At 37.4% G+C, this 22,671-nt stretch overlaps 1 non-coding gene across 1 annotated transcript; it reads right to left on the reverse strand.

Annotated features, from left to right (window-relative positions):
- Positions 1 to 7,676: 7,676 nt before the first annotated feature.
- On the reverse strand, positions 7,677 to 7,783 carry LOC145641197 (small nucleolar RNA R71). Its single transcript, XR_014115259.1, has one exon. It is a non-coding gene; the product is annotated as a small nucleolar RNA R71 (small nucleolar RNA).
- Positions 7,784 to 22,671: the final 14,888 nt, after the last annotated feature.

Genomic DNA, 22,671 nt, shown 5'->3' on the forward strand with positions numbered 1-22,671 from the left:
GAGTGTCCTCCCGAAAAGCCCGACGCCGGCCGCGGGTAGAAAGGTCGCAATATCGTCGTCTAGGCATGCTATTATAAAAATCTAAATGTTTAGCATCATTTCCTAAACATTTAATTCAAGTTGCATATTTATAATAAAAATCTAAATACTTAGCATCATTTCCTAAGTTATTTAGTTGTTTATTGAATTATATGCTAAATTTTTACCTCAAGGCTAAAAATTGGCAAAATTATGGTATTTAGTTTCTCCATGACAAACTAATACTACAGTTCTCCTAGCCGCATGATACTATGTTCTCCATGACAATATAGTACATATGCAAAATATGAATCAACACATCATTTCACAAGATTCACCACCATTTTTTCACCATTTCAAAACATGAACATTATTTCACAAAGTAGCACCCAAAAATGGTGATTTGCTCAATTCTCCATCAAATCATGAAATTTTTGTCCCAAATTTCTCACAAACACACATGTATACATATACAAATAAAATCATGGCAAGAATTTCAACATAAAGCTTCAAAATAAAAAAAATAAAAAAAAAAACCCAAATTGATTTTTAGGGTTTGTCATGAAATTGTTTATGTGAAGCAAATTCAAAGCAAAAATCAAAGGAAACTTACATGAATGTTTGTAGAGGGTCGAAAATGGGAGTCCCGTGACACGGGATTCTAGTCCCGTCTGACGGGAAGCCTTGACCGTGTCACGGGAACTTGTTGACGTGGCGCGGCAAAACTGTGCTTGGTCAGGGAATATTCTTGGCTTTTTGACTAGTTTGACTGATTTTCCGAGTTTATTGGGCGATTATTTTTCGCTACAGTTTCGCGGAAAATCCCAACTGATATATAAGGGGGACTAAAATCACCATTTTACCCCTGGCAAGCGTCGAAGCCTATTTTTCGGCATTTTAAGCATTCACTTACTAATTTCAGCAATTAACGGCTTTCCTCAGGCTTGGAAAGCGTTATCGGTGGATTTTTCTTCAAGTATAGAAAACCGCCAAGTCGGCTTTCCTCAGGCATGGAAAGCATCATCAGTGGATTTTTCTTCAAGTATAGAAAACCACAAAATTCCTTTGTCGGCTTTCCTCAAGCATGGAAGGCATTATCGGTGGAATTCTTCAAGCATAGAATGACACCAAATTCGTTCGTCGACCTTCCTCAGGCATGGAAGGTATTATCCGGTAGTTTTCTTCAGGCTTAGAAACCTGCCAAACTCTTCAGTCGGCTTTCCTCAAGCATGGAAAGCGTTTCAATCAATGTCACTCGGTAGATTCCTTCAAGCTTAGGAAGCTGCCAAATTCGTTTGTCACCGACACACTGGTGCCAGATACGTATTCTATCCCTTTACTCTTTTATCTGTGGAATTAACATTTTTCTGCAGGTATCGGCGTGCACAGAATGATCTAGGATCGCAGAACGTCTTAAATCATTCTCCGTCCCTATCGGCTACTTTGACTATCGTTTTCGAAACTGACGTTTCTGCAAACTCAGTCAAAGTGGGGGCTTCTGTAGACACCTAAAAATGTCTCCCCAAAACCAAACCCGATGATAAATAACCTTTCACCGCCACTATTGGTCGGGTTTAATATTTAATCCCGAGAGTGCTTAAAAAATCGTATTTTGTTAAATTCATATTTTTTGAAAGGTCCATGGATCAGTCTCGATGTTTGGTAAAAGCATAGTTTTAATTTTAGCCCAAGCTTATTAATTAATTTTAAGCCCAAACCTTTTTATTTTATTATTTTATTAGTTATTTTTGGCCCAAACGTTTTATTTTATTTATTTTTATTATTTTCTTATTTTAGCTCGAATAATAAAAGTCAGAAAAAAGCCCGAAATTATCAATCGGCACTTAAAAAGCCGAAAGAAATTAGGGTTAAAAATGAATTTAGACGGTAAAATGGACTGGAACTGACTGTGTCACGGTACAGTCTGACCGTGTCACGGGAACCATTCCCGTCTGACGGTGGGACTTCCCGTGACACGGGAGGTTTGCCGTGACACGGGATGTTCCGTGTCCTTTCCGCGTAAACCCTTAACGCGTTTTTCATTCCGTTTTCTGAAAATTTCCCGCGTTACTCCAAAACTGTACCGCGTCACGGGAAAGTGTACCGTCTGACGGTATAGTCTGACCGTGTCACGGTACAGTCTGACCGTGTCACGGGATACATTTTTAGGGTTTTTATCATTTTAGGGTTCCGTGTGCTCCCTCAGCACATTTTCCCTGTAAATACCCCCTCATTTCTGATGAACGGGGCAACCAGAATTTTATTATTCTTATTTTCTCTCTTCTATGCTATTAACCTAAACACTAGCCTACCCTTTTCACTTCAAAATTCCTTCTTCAAGCACTCAAAGGAGTCCATATTTCACTCGAGGTTCTGTCCTTAAGCCAAGGCGTGAAAGGTAGAATCGTTTGAGGGTTTGGCCCCAAAATCAACCTTATTTTATTTAATTTAATTTAGTTATTGTTTTATTATTTCCTTGAAGTTACTAACTCGTTTATTATTTTGTAGTTGCAAGCAAACAGATTCAAAGTAAGGATCATGCTCTTTTTATTATTATTATTTTTCTAACGATTTTTATGTTGTTGGAATTATGATTAAATTGGTTTTTATATTAATATTGATTCTATTATTTATTTTGATCACCATATTGCATGTTTAAAGGGAATATGTAATTGAAAATCACGCCTAATAAGATAATTTGGACAACCGGTTTAGGATCCTTTTTAATCTTGTTATTAATTGAAGTGATCACCAAATTTTTAGAATTATGTTGCATTAATTTTGAACCAATTTAGTTAAATAATAGTTTGGAGCGAATTGAATTATTGTTTGTATGCCATTGAGATCACAGGAATGCTTTTCAATATAAGAATCGAGTAGAGGCCAATACGGGCGAATGTGACTCCATGACTCACTTCGTACCATCATCCCCGATCCTCCTTTCGTGGTTCCGAACCATATGGAGTTAGTAATCTCATGGATTATGAATGGGGTGTAACCTTCACGGGTCAATCGTTGTTGCCTATCGTTGTCCCTTATCGTGGTTGCCTTTTATGATCCGTGAACGGTTTACAAGTTCCTTAAAAACTTGTTGGCGGCTCCCTACTTTATTTGTCCCTAATCGTATGTGTCAATTCCCACTTCCTATGAGTGCCAAGCATATTCACAACGTGCTTTTAACGTAGGCGCACTTCAAACGACGCCTACAACTCCGTAAGAATCCTAAACTAAAACAGACTTAAACGTCGAAATTAACTCCTAATAATAACACGCGCCCGATCGGGCGAGGCACCGCCCGATCGGGCGCGCCCTTTTTGCTCATCAGCTACGTGTCTCGCGCCTGTCCGGGCGCGTCTTTGGGCGCCGACCTTTGCTTCCCTCGCCCGGCCGAGCGCGCCTTCGGGAGCCAGCCTCTTTGGCCGGGCGGCTCTCTTGGGCCACTAATTGGACTACAATTGGGCTCCAATTCTTCGGGCCAATCTGGGTTTCCTCTTCGGGTCTTGAATACTCGGTCCAAATGCCCCGATATCACATATACCGAGCCTTTAATCACTGGTTCGATGGCTCTAACCGGTCTTGGACTATAGAAACTGGTCGTGCTTCTCCAGTGCTCGTGATTGCTCCATAATATCTCGGGAAAATGCTCCAAAAGTGCAAATCCCTGCAAAGTCAACCAAATCTACGAAAACACTAGAAAACACCAATTAGTAATAAAAGTGGCTCTAAAGAGCCAAAAACACTACTAATTGTGACCAAGGGACGGGGGTAAAATACTATATAAAATAGACACATCATGACTATTCAAGACTTTCTCCTAATGAGAAAGCCTTGAACGGGAATCTAGGCATATGATGATGCAAGTATTCTATATATTGTTGTATTTATTTGCAATTAAACAATACACAAGTTGCAGTTTCATGAATAAACTTTTATTAAATGGATAAATAGAAAGAAATATAGCTAAGTAAAGTTTATAAGTCATACCAATATAGCAACTACCCACTTGAGCTCAATATGTAGTCCTCAAGCTAAACTCGTGCTTCAATTCACATATGAATTTATATATTAAAAAAAACAAAAAACAAAAATTAGGTTAAATATTATGTATGTACTAGCTATTTCTTTCTCATAACATGTCAATTCACTAACTTATTTCTAAGCTAAAACACATCATTCGTCAAACTAACAATTGCTAAACTATGTATTCACTACTTTGTTCAAAATTCATTTTATTTATTCAAAATTGCTAAACTAACAAGGTTACTAATCTCTAATTTTTTAAAAATTACCCATACAAAACAACTTAAAATTAATCATTAAAACATTCCAAAATTCAACTAATTTAGTAACAAGGTTACTAATCTCTAATTTAATCAAAAATACCCATCAAAACAACTTTAAATTAACCATTTAAACATTCCAAAATTCAACTAATTTAATACCAAGATTTCTAATCTTTAATTTATTCAAAATTACCCATCAAAACAACTTAAAACTAACCATTATAACAAACCAAATTTCAACTAATTAAGTAACAACGCTAATATTCTCTACTATATTCAAAATTACACATCAAAACAAATTAAATTAACCATTAAAACATACTAATATCCAACTAAATGTGTAACAAGGTTACTAATTTCTAATATTTTCACAATTTCCCAATAAAAAAACCAATAATTGAAACAAATTGAAGTAAAAGTATATTCTAACCTAAATTTTAATTTGCCTAACAACTCTTCAACATGCAAAACAAATTAATATAAGTACATAAATGGAAAATTATTGTGAATAAAGAAAAAAAATTATACCTAAAACACTCAAATTATTGTAGTTTAATGTAGCTTAAAGGGAGGAGAGATTGAGTAGCAGCCGTGGTCGGCGCTGCGGTGGCGCGGCGGCGACCTTCAGGGCGGTGGCGCTCCCATGGAATGAAGAGGGAAAAGAAGAGATGAGGTCGGTGGAGGGGGTTGAGGGGAGAAACAACACGGCAGGGGAGAAAGAGAAGGCTAAGGGAGAAAGAGAAGGGCAGGGGTGGCGGCGGTGATGGTGGCCGGCGACGGTGGCGGAAAGAGTGCAGGTGAAGTGAGGGGTTTCGCATGTGAGGGCTTGCAGGAATCGAACAGTGAAGAAAGAAGAGAATTGAAGCAGCCGAAATGAATGAAAGAGAAAAAGAAAAAAGAAGGAAAAGAGGCTGGGGTTTTTTTTTTAAATGGCACCGGTTCAGTGGCACCGGTTCAAACCGGTCCCCGTTGCATTTTTGGCACCGGTTTGAGCTGAACCAGTGCAATCGCTCTTGGTCTAATATGCCGCCCATTTTTAGACCGGTTTTGGCCACCGGTTTGGCCTGAACCGGTGCCATTTGGGGGTTGCCTATTTGTATTTTTCTACTAGTGCTACTTTATTTCTCTCTCTCTTCCTTTCATTTTCTCTCTCTTCGCGTCCTCATTTTCTCTCTCTAACATCGACCTCTCCGCCGCGACCTGAGTTCGTCGATTTAGCGAATTTTTTGCTCAATTTTTTTTATTTTGATCTTCAATTACATTGTATTGATATGTCCAATTTATATAGTGTTTTACCCCCGTCCCTTGGTAATAATTAGTAGTATTTTTGGCTCTTTAGAGCCACTTTTATTACTAATTAGTGTTTTCTAGTGTTTTTGTAGTTTTGCTTGAGTTTTGTAGGAAATTGCACATTTGGAGCATTTTTCGGGATTTTCATGAAGCAACTACGAGTATTAAAAGGACACGACCGTCTTTAAAGCCCAGGACCGGTTAGAGCCGGTGATTAAGGGCTCGGTATGCGATACCGGGGAAATTGGATCGAGTATTCAAGACCCGAAGAGGAAATCCGGATTGGGACGAAGAATCGAGCCCAATCGAAGTCCAAGCCTCGAAGAAAAAGTCGGGCCCGATCGGGCAAGCTTGCGCCTGATTGGGCGGGCGCGCATAAGAAGCATCAGCATGAAGGCGCGCCCGATCGGGTGAGCGTAAGCTCGATCGGGCGCGACGCACCAGGAAGAGCGAGGGAAAAAAGGAGAGCCCGATCGGGAGCGTGTTTTTAGAGGACCTGATTGTCGAGATTTTTAGTTTTCAATTAGGATTTGTTTTAGGGATGTTTAAGTAAGATTTTTGTACATAATTTTGATTACCTTCTCTTTTAGAGTTTCTCTCTCTACATAGAATATTTTCTCTCTCTCTTAAATTCTCTCAACTTTGTTCTTAACTCCATTCCTTAATCCAGATTTCTTTTGGTAACAATTTCTTCTCTTTTAATTTTAGTTATTTTCTTTAATTCTTTCATCATGTCTTGCTTTATTGTTTTGATTAGTTTAGATTTAATTATGTTTGAGTAGTTTTAGTTCTAGGGTTTATGGGGATCTAATAAATAATATGAAGAGGTAATTTATGATTGTTGATATTCAATGCTTGATTAATTTCCTATTGATTGATTTAATGCTATGCAATTAGGTTTGGCCAGATTTAATTGTATGAGTTTAGCAATATTAATTCGAGATTTGATAGATGAGAATTGATGTTTAGGCTTAGTTTCAATAGGCGGATTAATTTATAAATGGTTAAGTCAAGATTCGAGAGATGAGATTTAATACCGGTAAATTAACTCTGTGATTGTAATACGTAGCGAGAGCCCTTTATAATCTGATTAATTGATGCTTGATGATTGCTTATTATGATTTACCCCGGAATATTGTTTATTAGTGAACCTATGCCCTAGGTTTTCCCTTCATTGAATTACATCCCTTTTTATTCCCTTCCTACTCTTACCTTTTAGTATTTAATTACCTTTTTACAACAATTTGGTTACTTGATAATTTAGATTGCAATTAATTAATTAGGAATAAATTGACTTGTTTCCCTGTGGTTGGACCCTTCTTCCCTATCTACATAGTTAGAGGATTTAAGTTTTATTTTTATTTAAGTGAATACGACTTGAGCCTGTCAAATTTTGGCGTCGTTGCCGGGGAAACGGTTTTATTTTTATTTTCTGATTATTTTTTGTAGTTTAGATTATCCCCTCTTGTCTCAGAGAACGTTAGTTCTTTGAGGCAATTCTCATGTTTGTCTTCTAGTTCCTTGTTTATGCCCAGGTGTTCCAGATCAGGTTACATTCCATTCGATCTTGAGATCGAGCGCTCGTTCTATAGGCAAAGGAGTCTTTATAGACAAATCCTGGCGGGTTCTGAGGAAGACAACAATCGAAGAGACCCTCCCTCTGATTCTAGCGACGCAGAAATTCCTTTAGATTCAGAATCAGAGATGACGGCCCAAAAGAAGCTCAGTGACTACTCGCAGCCGAAGCTCACAGACTTTCTGCACCTTACTCCCACTCCGGCTCTTGATGGAGTTCAATTTGAGATCAAGCCCCAATTTATCACTATGATAGAGAGGAAGCAATTTAGTGGAGCTAAGGGTGAAGATCCTAATCTTCACATTGCAGATTTCTGCCAATATTGTAACACCATTAGACAAGCCGAGGTCACGTAGGACCAAATCAAGGAGATTCTTTTTCCCCTTTCATTATGTGGAAAAGCTAAATTATGGTTTAATGGTTTAAATAGAACTGCACTTGGTATTACCGACTAGGAAACTCTTGCCTTGAATTTCTATAATAAATATTACCCTGCAGAGAGAACAGTTGTACTAAAGAGTACTATTCAGATTTTCGCTCAAGAGGCCGATGAAACTTTATATGAGGCTTGGGAGAGGTTCAAGGATCTAAAGAGAGAATGCCCCCACCACAATCTAGCACAATGGCAATTGATCCAAGCTTTCTACAATAGACTTGGAAATTCATCTAGATCAGTTCAAGATTCTGCAGCTAGTGGGAGATTCATGAATTTAAATGTGGATGATGCCGGACAGGTTATCGAAGATATGGCAATACACAATTCCCAATACGGGAATCCGAGAGGGTTTGCAAATAAAGGAAAGCATAATGTTGATTCCGTATCCTTTTTGCAAGCTCAAATAACATCTGTTTGTCAAAAATTAGATAATCTTACTACTACTCCTAACTCTGTAGCTAATGTTTCTGCTGTTTCTAATTATGAAGCTTTTTGTGAAAATTGTGGAATTGTAGGGCATTGGGAGCAAGATTGTAGGAGTTCCATGGAACAAGTTAATGCCTTCCAAACCTATAGGCAGAATAATCCATATTCCAACTCTTATAATCCTGGTTACCGGAACCATCCATATCTTTCGTACCGGAGTACCAATGTACAAAACCCTCCACCTCCACAACAACCACAACGGCAACCCCCACCGCAACAGAAATATTACCATCCAAATTCTGGCCAGAATAGCCAAGCACAATCCTCATCATCTCCTGACCCTGCTATGACAGAAATTAGAGCAATGCTTACTAACATGCAAAAGCATATGGAGAATAGGGATGCGCAAATTGATTCTATTTTAGCCCACAATAAAATCATGGATAATCAAATTGCACAACTTTCATCTACCCTACAATCCCGTCAGCATGGAGCTCTACTATCACTACCAATCCATCCTACAGATCATGCCAATGCAATCACTCTAAGGAGTGGTTCACTTTATGATAGACCTCCTACGCCAAAGGAAGATGGTCCAGTTCCTGATCCAGATTCCTCTATACCAAACGCTAATCCTGCTAACCCTGTAGGGCTACAAACAGATACTAACCCTTATAATGTTTCTTTGTAGGGTAAATCCTAGGATAAGGGAGTAGATGTTCAGAGCCCGGTTATCAAACTACCATTCCCTAATAGACAATTGAAGAGTAAGTTTGATAAACAATTTGGTAAGTTCTTAGAGGTTGTGAAAAACTTGCAGGTAACAGTTCATTTCACTGATTTAATCACTCAGGTTCCTGCATATGCTAAATTTATGAAAGACATTCTGACTAGGAAAAGGGCCTTTAATGAGGTAGAAAGTGTAGCTTTTACAGAGGAGTGTAGTGCCTTATTGCAAAATAAATCCCCTCCTAAATTAAAGGATCCCGGTAGTTTTTTTATCCCTTGTCATATAGGGAATGTTTTTATTGATAAAGCTTTATGTGATTTGGGTGCCAGTGTCAATGTTATGCCATCGTCTGTCTGTGCTAAACTTAATATGGGAGAATTAAAAGTTACTAATATAACTTTGCAAATGGCAGATCGTTCTATAAAATACCCCTAGGTATTTTAGAGGATGTCTCTGTCAGAGTTGGTAAATTTTTTATCCCTGTTGATTTTGTTGTTTTAGACATGGTAGAGGATACACAAATACCCATTATATTAGGTAGGTCTTTCCTCCATACTGCAGAAGCCATTATTGATGTGAAAAATGGTAAACTAACCCTTTCTATTGGTGATGATAATGTTACTTTTAATTTAGGTAAAGTTTTGAAAGGGCCTATGCTAGAGGAAAATTGTTGTTATGTTGATGTAATTGATATAATGGACGATATTTGTGATGATAGCTTGCCATATGTTCTTGCAAGGGATCCCCTAGAGGAAATTCTTTGTGGGAATTTATCTGCAGATAATGTAAGCGTCTGGGGTAATGAAGTACAGGATATTGAAAGAGCTCTTTCCTTAAAGGAGTTAGACCCCAAGGAGACAATGAAGGTAGTAAATTTAGTTCAGGAATTGAAACTTGCAGAGGTCAAGAAACCTGAACTAAAACCTCTCCCTTCTCACTTAAAATATATTTTTCTAGATGAACAGGAACTACACCCCGTGATCATCAGTACTGCACTTAATGACCTACAAACTTCCCAACTTCTAGGGGTTCTTCAAACCCATAAGAAAGCAATTGGGTACAGTATTGATGATCTCAAGGGTATTAACCCTGATTTTTGTATGCATAGGATACATTTAGAGGATAACTATAAGCCCTGCATTCAACCCCAAAGAAGATTGAATCCTAACATACATGAAGTAGTCAAGAAAGAGGTTATGAAATTACTAGATGTAGGTATTATCTATCCTATTTCTGACTCCAAGTGGGTAAGTCCTGTGCAGGTAGTGCCTAAAAAAGGTGGGATGATTGTGATCACTATTGAGAAAAATGAGTTAATTCCCACTAGAACTGTAACAGGGTGCCGTATGTGCATTGACTATCGTAGACTAAATATTGCCACTAAAAAGGACCACTTCCCCCTCCCCTTTATAGATCAAATTCTTGAGAGGTTAGCTAACCATAAGTTCTTTTGCTATTTGGATGGGTATTTGAGATTTTTCCAAATTCCGATTCACCCTGAAGATCAGGAAAAGACAACCTTTACATGCCCTTATGGCACTTTTGCATATCGTAGAATGCCCTTTGGTTTATGTAATGCCCCTGCTACCTTTCAACGTTGTATGATGAGCATCTTTTCTGATTTCATAGAGTCTATTATGGAAGTTTTTATGGATGATTTTAGCGTGTATGGTTCTTCATTTGATTCATGTCTAATAAATCTCGCTAAAATTTTAAAACGATGTGAAGAATGCAACTTGGTACTAAACTGGGAGAAATGTCACTTTATGGTGACAGAGGGAGTAGTTCTAGGTCACATTGTATCTGACAAGGGCATACAAGTAGATAAAGCTAAGATTTCAGTGATTGAGCAATTAACTCCCCCAGTTAATGTTAAGGGAGTTAGAAGTTTCTTGGGTCATGCGGGGTTTTATCGTCGCTTTATCAAAGATTTTTCTAAAATTGCTAAACCACTGACTCGGCTTTTACTCAAGGATGCCCCTATTATTTTTACTGACGAGTGTCTTGAGGCTTTTAACAGGATTAAGCAGGCTTTGATATCAGCACCCATCATATGTGCTCCCGATAGGAATCTCCCTTTCGAGATCATGTGCGATGCAAGTGACTTTGCACTAGGAGCCGTGCTCGGACAAAGAAAGGACAAAGTTTTGCACGCTATTTATTATGCAAGCAAAACTTTGGATGAAGCCCAAGTCAACTATTCCACTACGGAGAAGGAGTTTCTTGCTGTTATATATGCTTTAGAAAAATTTAGATCATATCTTGTTGGTTCTAAAGTCATTGTTTTTACTGACCATGCAGCGTTGAAGTACGTGATAGCTAAGGCGGAATCAAAGCCAAGGCTACTCCGTTGGGTTCTTTTGCTCCAAGATTTTAATATCGAGATAAAAGACAAAAAGGGAGCAGAGAACGTAGTGGCAGACCACTTGTCACGTATCAGGTATGATGAGGGTAAGGATTCTCTTCCTATAGATGATTCTTTCCCTGATGACAACCTATATGCAGTTGTAGAGAAACACCCATGGTATGCTGACTTTGCTAATTATTTAGTGGGTGGTACTCTACCCATTGACTTTTCCTACCAACAAAAAAAGAAATTCCTTTCTGATGTTAAACATTATTTTTGGGATGATCCTTTTTTGTTTCGTGAGTGTGCAGATGGATTATTTCGCAGGTGTGTTCCCGAATAGGAAGTTCACGGTGTGCTTACTAGTTGCCACACCTCACCATATGGAGGACATCACGACCCCACTAAAATGGTGGCCAAGATTAATGAGTCAGGTTTATATTGGCCTACCATGTTTAAGGATGCTAACACTTTTGTGCAGGCTTATGACTCTTGCCAGAGGACTGGCAACATCTCGCGGCGGCATGAGATGCCTCAAACTGGAATTTTGGAAGTTGAAATTTTTGACGTTTGGGGTGTTGATTACATGGGTCCGTTCCCTTCTTCAAAAGGGAACCGCTATATACTTGTCGCCGTCGACTATGTATCCAAGTGGGTTGAGGCCATCGCTACTCCTACTAATAATGCCAAGGTGGTCCAAAGACTTTTTAAGAAGACTATCTTTCCAAGATTTGGCGTGCCTAGAGCGATAATCAGTGACGGAGGATCTCACTTTCATGAGCGGAAGTTAGACACCCTCCTCAAAAAGTATGGTGTCTACCATAGGACAGGTTTAGCTTACTATTCCCAAACTAGTGGCCAAGTTAAAGTTTCCAACTGTGAGATCAAGGCCATTCTAGAGAAGGTGGTGGAAAAGTCAAGGAAAGATTGGAGCGATAAGTTGGATGACACCCTTTGGGCGTACAGAACTGCGTTTAAGACCCCAATAGGTACTACTCCATATAGACTCGTGTACGGTAAAGCATGTCATCTCCCGGTCGAATTAGAATACAAGGCATATTGGGCTATTAAGGAGCTCAATTTGGATGCCAAATTAGCGTGAGAAAAGAGGTTACTTCAACTTAACCAACTCAATGAGTTTAGGTTGACGGCCTATGATAGTGCTTGTGTCTACAAGGAGAAGACAAAGAGATGGCACGACAAAATGATCCTTCCGAGAGAATTCAAAGAGGGTGATAAAGTTTTGTTGTTCAACTCTAGACTTAAACTATTCCCAGAAAGTTGAGGTCAAGGTGGTCAGGTCCTTTTACTGTAAAAAGGGCTAATAAATTTGGTTCTGTGGAGGTTTTCGATAAACATGGTAACGAGTTCAAGGTTAATGGCCAAAGACTCAAGCTATATCATGAGGGGGCTACGATTGGTGCAGTTGAACTACTTCACCTAAGCGGTTCCGATTCATTTTGATTTTCAATATGGTAAGAGGGTCGTGCGAGACATAGATAAACCAACACTTTGCAGGAGGCAACCCGTATTTCTTGCTTTCTAGACTAGTTTTTCTTATTTTTTTATATTATTTTATTTTTATTTTTTTTAGAGAGGTGAGGAGAGTGAAATTTTACCTTTCATAAGTGTTTTTGTACAGGTTTTAGATCATAAAGTAAGGAATCTTCAAGAGAAAAAGTTTGAAAAAAAAGGAAGCTTCCGATTGGGTACGGGCCGATCGGGCGAGGCTCGCCCGATCGGGCACGCACCTAGAGGTCAAAATTCGAGCCAAATATGCCCGATCGGGCATGGAGTCCCGATCGGGCGCGAAATATGGATTTTATCGGAGCATTAATTCGCCCGGTCGAGCGAGGCACGCCCGATCGGGCGCGCAAGAAAGGAAGAAAATCAAGGGAAATTTTGCCCGATTAGCTTGAACCCCACTGTGATCATACACTAAAGTACGGTGGCGTCCAAAAGGGAAGAAGATAGAGCAAAAGAGTCGCCAACAAGTTTTTAAGGAACTTGTAAACCGTTCATAGGATGAAGGTTACACCCCTTAACGATCCAAGAGATCGTCAACTCCATAAGGTCATGAACCAAATAAGGGTTCGGGGATGAAGGTACAAATCCAACCTAAAAGAGATTGAACCTGCCCTAATAATAGGCCTCTACTTTATTCTGATCGTATTCATGTGCGCTTTCTGACTAACATGCAATCAATAGGTTTAACCCTAAACCTGTCTATCTATGTTGGTTGAATATTAATGCACAAATAAGTCTATTATTGGCGATCACTTGAATTATAATCACAATTAACCCTAACAAGATTATTAATTATCTTATTAAGCTCGATTACAAGTACCAATTCCCTTTAAACATGCATAAAGGTGATCAAGCAATAAAGAATAAATATAATCAAGCAACATAATAAATAATCAACACCATGAATAATAATTATAAATAAAATAATCATCATCAAAATAATAATAATAATAATATTCATAACCATCATAAATTATAACAATCATAATCATGTTCATGTTAATATTAGAGCATAATAGAAATAGTAAGATCCTAAGCATGATACTAACAAGATTAATAACAAACTCTAGCATGTCACTAAGCAATAAAAATCAAATCTTTAACCCTAACATGATACTAACAATCATAAATATTAGGAAGAGCATAGGAAGCATCGTAACAATCATATTTAATATTAAAATTACCCTAGACATGATACTAGGAATATCATAATAACAATGTAAACATGATTTCTACATCATAAACCAATTAAAACCATTAAAGCACTTACTTTGATGCCTCATATCTCTTTCCAATAACAAAATACACGCGTTAGTAACTTCAAGGAAATAAATAATCAAAACAATTATATTAAATAATTGAAAGAGAGATTTGGGACCAAACCCTCAGAAATTAAAACCTTTCACGTCTAGGGCGAAGGCAACTTTGAATATGGCTAGGTGTTTCTAGATCTTGCGAATGCGGAATTTTGTATTAAAACACAAAGTTTAGAAAAGGAAGAAAGAAAGAGATGAATGAGTTAGAGAATGCTAAAGAATCAATGATTTGCGAATGAAAACTGATTGTTGATGAATGAAAACGGAGTTTTTAATACGATATTTATAGAGAAAATCAGCCAAAAAGATAAAATAAACAAAACAGAGTTTGACGCTAAGAAAACAGAGCTGGCGCCAACCCTGGCTAGCTGGCGCCAGGCACCAGCACTAGCGCCAGGCGCCAGGCCTGGGGTTAGGCGCCAAGCCTGATTTTAATGCGTTTTCAAAAATCAGATAAATTTTCCGTACTGGAGGATAAAATCATATAATTTCTTCGAAAATGCTATTTGATTTTGATTAAAACTCTGAAAAGTCAAAAGTCAATTTATCAATGCTAATTGATTTAGGAATGAAAAGAACCTTCTAGAAGATTCTAGAAGACTAAAACCATTCCTAGTTGCATTAGGAATGATAAATCATATTAGGCCCTCCCCTAGATCATTGGGCCGCATATAAAGCTCAAACCGGACCCAATTTAGTAAATTGGCCATAACTTCCTCAATATTCATCGGAATTGGGCTTATAATATATCGTTGGAAAGGTCTTTGCAAGCCCCATCCAACTACACTACTATTGGACCCATATCATGGACCAACCAAAATGGATTGGCTGTTTTCTTAAAATAAGTTTTCAAAAACAGAAAGAAGAGAAAAGAAATTAAAACTTTCCGCAACACTAGACTTTCCACACTTTCACTTCATTCGATTATGATTCGACGTGAAAGGTACTCATCACTGGGTTTGGTTTTGGGGAGACACAAATGGGTGTCTACACTATTGAACCCTCCCAAGACCACATTGCAGTGGTCAACAAGAGACTCACCGCGGAGGGTTTGCTTAACCTCCAACACGTCAAAGGGACGTGGATTCAACATCCCGTCCCAAAGTTTTGGCAAAGGTTTGTCGGCCTCACAATTTTTGGGAGGCATGAACCGGCAAACGTTAGGAGGGATGAACTTGAACTGTTGGCTTCCTATATGATTCCTAACGCTGAGAAACTAAACATACCACATAGGATAGCCCAACATTTTCAAAGGGCGGCCAATGCGGCCGAGGGGGGTAGGTCTAGGGCGCCTATCTACTTTGGGGGGTTGGTGACCCATATAGCTGTGAAACACCTAGGATGGAACCCGACCGGGCATAGGAAAGTGGAGGGTTCTACCCTCATGGACCTAGCATACTTAGAGGGCCTAAACTGGGTGCAACCTATGGGCGGTGAGACTTGGTGGATAGTCCACCGGGAATCGGGTAGGAGAGACCAAGCATTTACACTACCCAACCCCGCCTTGACCAAATTTGAGAAGGGGAAGCCTTCTTACACTTTTGAGATAAACGGTCAAGGCGAGGTTCATGAACCTCACCTTTCACCACAACCCCACCATTCCCCACACCACCATTCACCACACTACCAACCACCACCCCAACCCTACACCTATGGCATGCCCACCTCCTCCATCGATTATAATATCGACCCCCATGCCCCTTATGACTTTTCGGCTTTTCGGAGCCAACTCGACCGCATAGAGCGAGGGCAAGGGAGAGTGGAGGGCATGGTGCAAAACCTAGACTCTAGGTTAAGCACTTTAGATAGGAGGGTAGGTCATGTAGAGAGGAATCTCGGGAGGGGTTTATTGTAATACCCCAAATTTTGGAGTATTAATTTTGGAGTATTTTTAGTCAACGATTTCTTTTCAAAAATAAATAAATAAACTTTAAAACTAATTATTATTTTCAAATTGTAAAAAATTATTATTATTATTATTATTATTTTCGGATTTGATTAAAAAAAAAAAAAAAAAAAAAAAAAAAAAAAAAAAAAAAAACTGATTTTGGATAACATACAGAGATTGGTTTGAAAGCTGATAAAAAAGAATTTTGAAAATCTGTTTACTGAGTTTATGTAACAAACTCAAGATAAGTTTGACCCTTATCTTGTGAAATTTCTAGAATGCTAAACAACTCAAATTATATAAAGCCCCCTTAACCTCAAATTTCAATACCGTACTTTCAATCTTTTCTTAGGTAAACTATCTCTTCTATATAAAAAAAAATAATAATAAAAAAAAAAAAAAAAAAAATTCGTTTCAGTGGAATTTGGGATTTGGGTTAGTGGAAATTTGGGGATTTTAGTGATGATGATGGACGAATGATGGTGGTGAATGGTGATGATGATAATGGTGGAGATGATGATGATATAATACGATCCATCTAACTCTATAATTAGTTGTTTATATTTTGTTTTGGGGTGTCTAGATTATGGATTGTGATAAATTAATCACACCCTCAATTTTTTTTTTATATATAGTCGTATATTTATCTAACTTAGAATCGTTTATTTGTAGACGGAGGCTACTAAGTGAACGTTCCGGAGGTTGATTACCTTGAGTTTTACGCACGATCAAGGTAATTTTCAATGTCCATCATCTTTAGAATCCCGTTAGGAAATTATTTTGAAATATTATGTGTCAAATACGTGCTTATGTAATTATATGTGATGAGTGTGCTATCATATGATATTATGGAATCATATATTATATATGAGCTTTCTATTTTGTGTACTAGTATATGTAATTTCGAAAAAAAATATGATTATTTGTTATCGTACGAGTTTTTTTTTTATATAATCTTGGGTATTGGATGATTGATTATACGTGATTGATGGTCTATATGTCATGTAGGATGACTATGGTCTAATAATACTGAAATTGAAATATTGTTACTTGAAATTAAATTGGTTTGTGCAATACTTGTGTACAGTGTAATGGGATGATATAATTTAATAAAATGTACAGTGAAATTTAATTTAAGAAGGGAAATGAAACTCGAAATGGTGAAGAACAGGTTGCCCACTAGTAGTGATGGTTGCTACTAGTTGGTTTAAATTATTGTATATTGCTGTTAGTCTTCCTCCTAATCACTGGGTATTAGCTAGGGGTGTGCACACTAGGGACATTCTGTTTTTTTTATGGCCAATTGGGGTTACGCGCGACCCTCTGTAAAGTAGGTGGTGACAGGGACTAGTCCCGGCTTACTGGCGTTCTCTTTCCCTATCTTAAATAAAGTAATAATATGTTATGTGACTATTTGAACTTGGTTGAGTATTAAAATATTTATGAGACTATATTATATATATAATGTTTTGAACTAAAATTATTTATTTTACGGGATGGAGTTGGAATTACTCAGTTTATCTGATTTTTGGGAGTTTTCTCTCTTTTCTTGTTTCTGATTTATTTTGCAGGTTGGTAAAAAGGGTACTCGGTTACGTGTGAGGAGACGTTAGAATAATCACATAGCTAAGACAATTTAGTTTATTCCCGAATTTAATTATTGGTTTCAAATAATTGCAGTTTTGATGTAATGACTATTTTATTTTGCCACAACTTAGACCACTTAGTTTATTTAAATATTATGTTATTTTTGCTTTGCATTTATTTTCTACGGAAAATAAGTGTAGCAGTAACACTCCCAGAGTTCGATGGTTGGGTTTTTGAAATTTAAAGGTTACTCTTATTGTTTTAAAGACTCGAATTTTGGGGGTGTTACATTTATACCCTATGTACGATGACTATGCATGCCGAGGGGCTATTCCCCCCGAGGAATTAGTTCCAATACCCCCAAGGAGGGTATTCGACCCCCGGAGCTTTTGGTACTTATGTGCACTACTCTTCAGTCCATGGATATGGGGGCGATGCTCCTTTTGGGGGTATGGGGGGAAATGTAGATCCTAACTACTTTGCAGGTGGTTCGGGCTACGGTGGTGTTGGCACGAGTCAGGGTGGTGCCGGCTCGAGTTATGGAGGAGGCTACGAGAGTATGGATGATGACGAGGAGTAGCTTCTCCTAGCTACACTCCCAAGTCAATGAGGGGATTGCTTGATTTGGCTTGCGGGGAGATTTCTTGTACATATGGTACCTCTTTCTCTTTTTTCTCTATTTATTGCTTTTCTAGAATAGATTTATTTCTTTCTAGTGTAGTTTTTATTGCTTTCCTTTATGAAAAAATAAAAAAAAAATTAAAAAATTAAAAAAATTGTAAATCATGCTTCCCTATGTCCCATACTTGGAAAATATTGTTTTGATTCTTGGTATATGATAATGAGGTTTGTGAATTTTTTGATCATGATTTGAAGTTTAATTGTTTGGATTCCTAAACATGCGTCAATTTTGCCAACTAATTGTGAATATAGTGCTTGACTACTTGATTTGGTTAGGAATGTATGATAGTTCCTGGTATGTCAAGGAATTTGAGTATTGGTTTGCAACTATTAGTAATGTTTGTATGGCTCAATATTATGCACATTGAGGCGGACGAAGGCATTTGTTCTCTTAGGTAGCCTTCAGACGATATTAGATACATTTGTTCCCTTCTTGTTACTGTAGACACCCATTTGTGTCTCCCCAAAACCAAACCCGGTGATGAGTACCTTTCACGTCGAATCATAATCGAATGAAACGAAAGTGTGGAAAGGTCTAGTGTTGCGGAAAGTTTTATTTCTTTTCTTTTCTCTTCTCTCTGTTTTTGAAAACTTTATTTTAAGAAAACAGCCAATCCAGTTTGGTTGGTCCATGATATGGGTCCAATAGTGGTGTAGTTGGATGGGGTTTGCAAAGACCTTTCCAACGATATATTATAAGCCCAATTCCGATGAATATTGAGGAATTTATGGCCAATTTACTAAACTGGGCCCGGTTTGAGCTTTAAGTACGGCCCAATGATCTAGGGGAGGGCCTAATATGATTTATCATTCGTAATGTAATTAGGAATGGTTTTGGTCTTCTAGAACATTCTAGAAGGTTTTATCATTCTTAATTCAGTTAGGACTCTTCAGAGTTTTAATTAGATCAAATAGCATTTTCGACTGAAATTATATTATTTTATCTTCCAGTACGGGAAATTTATCAGAATTTCGAAAACGCGTTGAAATCTAAATTGGCGTCCAACCCCAGGCCTTGGCGCCTGGAATCAGGATTGGCGCCAGACGCCAGCCATTGGCGCCTGGCGCTAGCCACTGGTCCTGGCGCCAATGAGCCAGGGCTGGCACCAAGTTAGTTTTTCGATCTTCAGACTCTGTTTTGATAAATTATCTTTTTTGGATGATTTTCTCTATAAATATCGTATTTAAAACTCCGGTTTCAATCATCAACAATCACTTTTTTCAATTACCAATATTCAATTCTTTTTTACATCATTCATTCATCAATTTTCAATAACATTAATTTATGCATTCTTTCTTCTTTGCTTTTTAATAAATAATTACGCATTCACAAGATCTTGAAACACCTAGCCATATTCGAAGTTGCCTTCGCCCTAGACGTGAAAGGTTTTAATTTCTGAGGGTTTGGTCCCAAATCTCTATTTCAATTATTTAATTTAATTGTTTTGATTATTATTTTCCTTGAAGTTACTAACGTGTGTATTTTGTTATTAGAAAGAGGTACGAAGCATCAAAGTAAGTAATTTAATGGTTTAATTGATATTATGATATAGAAATCATGCTTAGATTGTTATTTTGATTCCTAGTATCATGTCTAGGGTAACTTTAATATTAAGTATGATTAAAAGTATGATGCCTTTTATTCTCTTCCTAATATTTATGATTGTTAGTATCATGTTAGGGTTAAATATTTGATTTTTATTGCTTAGTGACATGCTAGGGTTTGTTATTAATCTTGTTAGTATCATGCCTAGGATCTTGCTATTATTATTATGCTTTAATATTAACATGAACATGATTATGATTATAATTGTTATAATTTATGGTTATTATGATTATTGATGATTATTTATTATGTTGCTTGATATGTATTATATTTATTATTTATTGCTTGATCACCTTTATTGCATGTTTAAAGGGAATTTGTACTTGCAACCACGCTTAATAAGATAATTAATAATCTTGTTAGGGTTAATTGTGATTATAATTCAAGTGATCGCCAATAATAGTTTATGTGTGCATTATATTCAACCAACATAGATTAAACAGGTTTAGGGTTAATCCTATTGATTGTATGTTAGTCAGAAAGCGCACATGAATACGATCAGAATAAAGTAGAGGCCTATTATTAGGGCAGGTTCAATCTCTTTTAGGTTGGATTTGTACCTTCATCCCCGGACCCTTATTTGGTTCATGACCTTATGGAGTTGACGATCTCTTGGATCGTTAAGGGGTGTAACCTTCACCTCGTGAATGGTTTACAAGTTCCTAAAAAACTTGTTGGCGACTCTTTTGCTCTATCTTCTTCCCTTTTGGACGCCACCGTACTTTAGTGTATGATCACAGTGGGGTTCAAGCTAGTGGGATTTTAAAGGCTTGAAACTATTCCCTACAGTTACCCATGTTGTTGCTTTTGCCCTTTTTATTGTTTATTAAGCCACATTACAAGCCTATATGAGCCCCATTGGTTACTAGTCCCAAGCTTGGCTTGAGGGAGCTATTAGTTGGTGAGGTGAGGGAGTTGTAGTGTGCATATTATTTGCACAATGTGGGAATAAAAGAAGAGTGATTGTTCTTTGATATTATGATTGGAAAATATTGATGTTTTGTGTTTCAAAGTTGAAAATTTCCAATATGAGGTAAAAAGAAAAAAAAAGAGCAAAGAAAAGAATTGTTTCAATTGTTCAAATGTTCTATTTGAAGGTTGCTCAAGAAAAAAAAAATCAAAAGAAAAAAAAAGGTTCAAAGTTTGAAAAAAAAAAAAAGAAAGAAAAAGAATAAGTAGTTCAAAGTTTATTTTAATTCACTCTATTTCATATTATCATACTTTGTGAGTGAATATGTAAGTGTTGGGATTGTGTTGTGTATATGATTGGTGAATTTTTGTGCAGTTAAGTTGTGATTGGAGATGTTTTGGTCATCACTTGTTTTTGACCTTGGGTTTTATTAGGATATGGTTCCCTTAAGCATGGTTTTACTCTCACATTTTCCTAAATTTATCCTACCCTTTACCGTAAACTTACATTATAAGCTTTAAAGACCTTTCGACCTTTGTGCATAAGAGTTGTATGAATGTGAAAGTATTTTTTATCAATGCAATTTATGATTTGACATATTTCGAGTCGACTAGTAGGTTGAGCATACATTGTTTTAAACACACGAGAGTGTGAGTTGGGAGGGCATTGTTCATATATAAAGGGGTTGGTTGGAGAGCGATCGAGTACATCTTTTACTCGCCACATAAATGAGAGTTGAGTGTGTGAGCACTAGTCTTGAATTCTATATACTCATGTGGTTTGCTCTACTTGACAGTTGTTGGGGTGGAAGAATGATTAGATGAATGAGATTGATTGACATTGAAGCATGTTCATTAGATTTGCCTTGAATCGTTTGTGCTTGATTTTGTTTATTTGGATGAAGCATGTTTTATATGTTCATTGATGAGCTCTTTGCTTAGGGACAAGCAAAGGTTTGGCTTAGGGGAGTTTGATATATCCAATTTATATAGTGTTTTACCCCCGTCCCTTGGTCATAATTAGTAGTGTTTTTGTCTCTTCAGAGCCACTTTTATTACTAATTAGTGTTTTCTAGTGTTTTTGTAGTTTTGCTTGAGTTTTGTAGGAAATTGCACTTTTGGAGCGTTTTCCGGGTTTTTCATGAAGCAACTACGAGCATTAGGAGGACACGACCATTTTTGAAGCCCAGGACCGGTTAGAGCCGGTGATTAAGGGCTCGGTATGCAATGCCGGGGAAATTGGATCGAGTATTCAAGACCCGAAGAGGAAATCCGGATTAGGCCAAAGAATCGAGCCCAATCGAAGTCCAAGCCTCGAAGCAAAAGCCGGGCCCGATCGGGCGGGCGCGCACAAGAAGCATCAGCATGAAGTCGCGCCCGATCGGGTGAGAGTAAGCTCGATCAGCCGCAGTGCACCAGGAAGAGCGAGAGAAAAAAGGCGGGCCCGATCGGGCGCGTGTTTTTTGAGGACCTGATTGTCGAGATTTTTAGTTTTCAATTAGGATTTGTTTTAGGGAAGTTTAAGTACGATTTTTGTACGTAATTTTGATTACCTTCTCTTTTAGACTTTCTCTCTCTACTTATAATATTTTCTCTCTCTTAAATTCTCTCAACTTTGTTCTTAACTCCATTCCTTAATCCAGATTTATTTTGGTAACAATTTCTTCTCTTTTAATTTTAGTTATTTTCTTTAATTCTTTCATCATGTCTTGCTTTATTGTTTTGATTAGTTTAGATTTAATTATGTTTGAGTAGTTTTAGTTCTAGGGTTTATGGGGATCTAATAAATAATATGAAGAGGTAATTTATGATTGTTGATATTCAATGCTTGATTAATTTCCTATTGATTGATTTAATGTTATGCAATTAGGTTTGGCCAGATTTAATTGTATGAGTTTAGCAATATTAATTCGAGATTTGACAGATGAGAATTGATGTTTAGGCTTAGTTTCAATAGGCGGATTAATTTATAAATGGTTAAGTCAAGATTCGAGAGATGAGATTTAATACCGGTAAATTAACTCTGTGATTGTAATACGTAGCGAGAGCCC

This window comes from Chenopodium album, chromosome 7, assembly GCF_948465745.1.
Source record: "Chenopodium album chromosome 7, dcCheAlbu1.1, whole genome shotgun sequence".
In the NCBI taxonomy this organism is placed as follows: Eukaryota; Viridiplantae; Streptophyta; class Magnoliopsida; order Caryophyllales; family Amaranthaceae; genus Chenopodium; species Chenopodium album.